Source organism: Octodon degus, unplaced genomic scaffold (genome assembly GCF_000260255.1).
Source record: "Octodon degus isolate 3935 unplaced genomic scaffold, OctDeg1.0 scaffold00089, whole genome shotgun sequence".
In the NCBI taxonomy this organism is placed as follows: domain Eukaryota; kingdom Metazoa; phylum Chordata; class Mammalia; order Rodentia; family Octodontidae; genus Octodon; species Octodon degus.
This window is the reverse complement of record NW_004524665.1, coordinates 1,102,743-1,107,030: the sequence shown is the minus strand read 5'-3', so window position 1 is coordinate 1,107,030 and position 4,288 is coordinate 1,102,743. Positions and strand designations below refer to the sequence as shown.

Sequence of the window (4,288 nt, the reverse complement as noted above, 5' to 3'; positions counted from 1 at the left end):
TCATTGGCAGTTCTTCTTCTTTAGCCATCGTGGCCACATGGGTGTGGAACAAACTCACATGGAGCATGGGACAAGGAAGCCACATGGGACAGGGACTGAGTGCCTTCTCTTTGGCTTTTTGGTTTAGGGTTAGTGACAGGAGTGAGAACAACATCATTGCAGTCACTGGGGTCCATGTCCCCTGGGATAGGGCTCTCTTCAAACACATGGGCAGGTGGACTGCAGGCTCCATCTGAAGCTCCCTAACAGTGGGTCAGTGCCCCGCATGGGGGGGCCCCTGACCTGTTAGGGGCATCCTTTGCTCTAAAGGAGAATTTAGTTTGCTTTAGGCTGATTTTATGGGCAGAACAGGTAAACTTTCATGTCTGACCCATCTTTGTGGCAACTTTGACACATTTGATAATAGTAGTATGAAGTTTGATGAGCAAAGAGAGCAGGGTTAATGGACCAAAGGGATGCTAGAAGCTTATAAATACTGCCCTTCTTGCCTTGGAAGCCCCATGATTTTGCTGTCATGGGTATGCCATTGCAATTGTTTAAATAGACCATTTTCCTGTAAGCTATTACCTAGAAGACACAGGAGGTGGCAGGATCCCAAGACAGCAGTGGAAGTGATAATTTCTGCTAAATGTTTGAGAAGGAATAAAAGTAGAAAGTGAGCCAAAGATGTGTCCCTGCTTTTCGGACAGTGAGAGGGACTGGGGGTGCCAAGAGGTGAAGCCAGTGAAGGCCACCGTCATCAAGCTAAGCCTGGTCTTGAGATCCAGAACCTGTGTGTCTGCCAATCTGGACAAGCCTGCCCCTTTTTCTGGAGCGAAATTCATCTAGCAGTGCATTTGATGGAGGAACAGAATGAAGAAAACTGCTGTGAGTCAAAGCTAGGGGGGTGCAGCGTAACTGGGGAAAGGCAAGGAAGTGATGGGGGCTCTGGCTGATAAAGAGGTCCCAGAAGAGATGAAGATAGAGACTTGGGAGGGCCACTGCACAAAGTGGGGGTGTGGGGGCTTGCAGTGGCCAGAATAGGAGGCACCCAGATCTTCCCCAAGTGCACTTTCGCTGTTCCCTTCCAACTATTTTGAGGCCATTTAGCTCTGAAAGACACAATATTGGCAAAAGTGGTTCCTCCCTGATGAGGAACAGAGGGCTATTCCTGGATGTTTTGATGGTCAAAGCCTTTTTTTCTAATAGCTGGCCCTTCTGGGAAAACTGAATTCATAAGACAGTCACCATGGTTGGGTACTGCATGTGTGGTGTGGCACACAGCCAGCCCAGGGACAGCTGCAGCCACAGTGCTCTGCCTGGGGCTCAGAACTGACTGGTCAGAAAGGCAGAAAGGTACGGAGCATCTGGCGGGCGACTCAGCAAGCCTTGCCAAACCTGAAAATAGGACTCAAAAGCTTTGTTGAAGAACTGGCACTCATTGTAGTGGGTCATTTCAGGGAAGCACATCTTCATCTGGGGCAGCAGCAGCTTCTTTGAAGAGCTTTGGGGACCTCTGAGTTCACATCTTCCCTTCACCTTCTGCTCTACCACCCCCTTACCCCCCCTCCCCCCCTCGCCAGGGCACTTGTTTCTACAGTGTGGAGTCTCCAATGTCCTTGATTCTGCATTTGCTACTTGTGAATATGTAGGAATAGTGGTGATTTGATTTAAGCCCTCGGGCCTCAGGCTGGGGTCGCCATGCGCATTCGCAGATCTCATAGCTTGGGTCACACTGTTAGTGTGAAGAGAAATGTCTGTGGCTAGAGCTACCCCCAGCAGGAGCAGGGTATGAAGAAAGTGGGCCATTTGGTGTCACTTGAGTTCCTGTGACCTTTTATGGTTGTTGTTAGGGCAGTGACCATGGCTCAGGAGTGGCTTCCCAGCAATAAAAGATTATCATCATTGTAGTTCTTTCTTTTATTGTTTCCTAAAAAATTGGGAGTTATATTGTCCAACCTTGCACTCAATGCAAGAATCCACCCCATAGCACAAAACAAATAGAACTGTATTTGGTGATTTAATTTTATCATTTCTAATCATTTTATACTATTTTATTACATGATCCATCAAAATAAAAGCAATTCTGTTATTTCCTCACCACTCTCATTGGGCAATGGAACTTATTTCTTTCCTGTCAGATGTGCTTTGATGAGGGGATATTTCACAATTTCAAGTTGAGAGGTTGCTTGTGATAGAGGTGCAGCTTCCTCTTCTCAGATATTGCTCTTTTCTGGGAAGACTTTTTAAAAAGCGTTTACTATTTTGCTTTGGCAGGAGCTCCCTATTTTTGAAAACTGCTTTTGTTGCAAAGATTGATTTTGACCTTTCCTTCTCCTTATGAAAATAATTTGACTGTTGGCCACTACCTAGTTCTCTCCCTGAACTTTGTCACTGAGGTTGTTATGGTTCCAAGTGTTGCCTATTTGATGACTGAGGCTTAACTTTCCTATGGGTGAGCGATGGGGGTCTACATGGGGTGCTCTGCTGGTTTGACCCTTAAGCCTTCTGAGATCCAAATTGTATCTCATGGACTTTGTCTCTCAAAGTCAAGAGTTTGGGTTAGTAAGAATTTTGTAGAAAAATGGAACCACAGGACAGATGTAGGGATTGATTGATGCAATTGTGGCATCTTGAAGAGTTCAGACTGTGATGCCGGAAGCCTGCAGACCGAACATGCAGGAAGAGTTACAGTTCAGTTCAAAGGCTGTTGGCTCTTGGCCTGAAGAAAATGGATGTTGCCCGAGAAGTTTGAAGCCCCTCTGCTGGCAGAATTCTCTTTTGCCTGGGATGCTTGGCCTTTCATTCTATTCTATCTTTAACTAATTGGGTGAGGCGACCCAAATTATGTAGAGCAATCTGTGTTCTAAATCTACTGATTTAAATGTAAATATCAACTGGATGTGGTGGCACAGGCCTGTGACCCAGCACTCTGGGAGAATAAGGCAGGAGAATCACAAGTTTCAGCCCAGCCTTGGCAATTTAGGGACTTAGTGAGAGACGATGTCAATATAAAAAATAAAAAAGCACCAGTGACATAGTTCAGTGCAAAGGCCTTGGGTTCAATTCCCAGTACTGCACACACACACACACACACACACACGCGCGCGCGCGCGCGTGCGTGCGCGCACGCGGGTGCACACTGTAAATCTTATCTAAAAACAACATCATAGAATATCAAGAATGTTTGTCCAAATATCTGGGCCTGATCAAACTGATACATTAAATTAATCAGCACAAATATTCCACGTTCTTTTAATTCACCATTGTCCTTTCTACCCAGTTGAATGCATTGTCTTCAAGGTTGAGGGAGTTTTTACATTTTTGTTTCCTGAGAATAGCCAGAGTCTCCTGACAAAAAGTCATTTCCTAGACTCCTTACTCAGATGCCGATGCCTTAGGCTGGGCAGTTGGGCAGCTCTGAACCCAAAGTAGATGGTGCACAATCCCTTTGCCCCGTTTTTGCTGACTTCTAAGGGCAAATGCACAACATCTTTGTTTTCTTTTCTTCTAAACCAGAGTATTGTTTAATCATTTCAGGCTACATAGAGTTGATAGTAAAAGACACATGTTGAGGAGTGTAGAAAGGATAAAGTTGGCACATGAACATGTGTGTGTGTGTATGCATGCACGTGTGCAAGTGGTATCAGGTGTGGTTCTCAGAAGGAAGCCCTCATTCTGAGGCAATGAGGACAGGGTGCTAGAGCTGACTCCTAGACTCTGCCTTGACAGAAAGTAGATCTGGCCTGGTCTCAAAGCCTCTTTTGAACAGGTCTAAATCTGCCCTCCTGCTGTGGGCCTGGACCTGAGAAAGTGCTTCTTTTTCTGGCTCCTGCAGGCCAGCCTCCTTGTGGTACCTCTCTCTTTATGTTGAAGTCACAGGTTTGGGTGTGTGTGTGTGTGTGTGTGTGTGTTTGTGTATGTGTGCATGAGCATGTACTTGTGCATGCTTCGTTCTTGTGAATGAGTTCTTTCACCTGATCCGCGACCCAAGCCAAGGGCTTTCTGTACTGTTTGGCAGCACCTGCTGTTCATGTTCTGCAGCCCTGTGGCCAAGGGGGAAACACTATCCTTCGTAAGACCCGTCTGCCCAGTACCAGCGCCCCTTATGAGCTTTTTTTCACTAGGAAAGCACCTGCTTGTTTTCTAGGCTCTTAGTCAATTTGCAGGCCTTGGTTTGCTTATTTCAGAGCAGTGAGATGGGCAGACACAAACAGCCTCTTCTGCTTCTGACCCCCCTATTTCACCCCCTTGTTCTCTGGGGTCCAGCTCATGCCACTCCCCACTGGCCTGCTTAATCCACCTGTGT

General features: G+C 46.4%; 1 protein-coding gene across 2 annotated transcripts in view; it reads left to right on the top strand.

Moving 5' to 3' along the window:
• The window catches only part of Dner (delta/notch like EGF repeat containing), a 340,243-nt gene that overhangs the window by 170,604 nt on the left and 165,351 nt on the right, over positions 1–4,288 (top strand). The window lies entirely within an intron of this gene.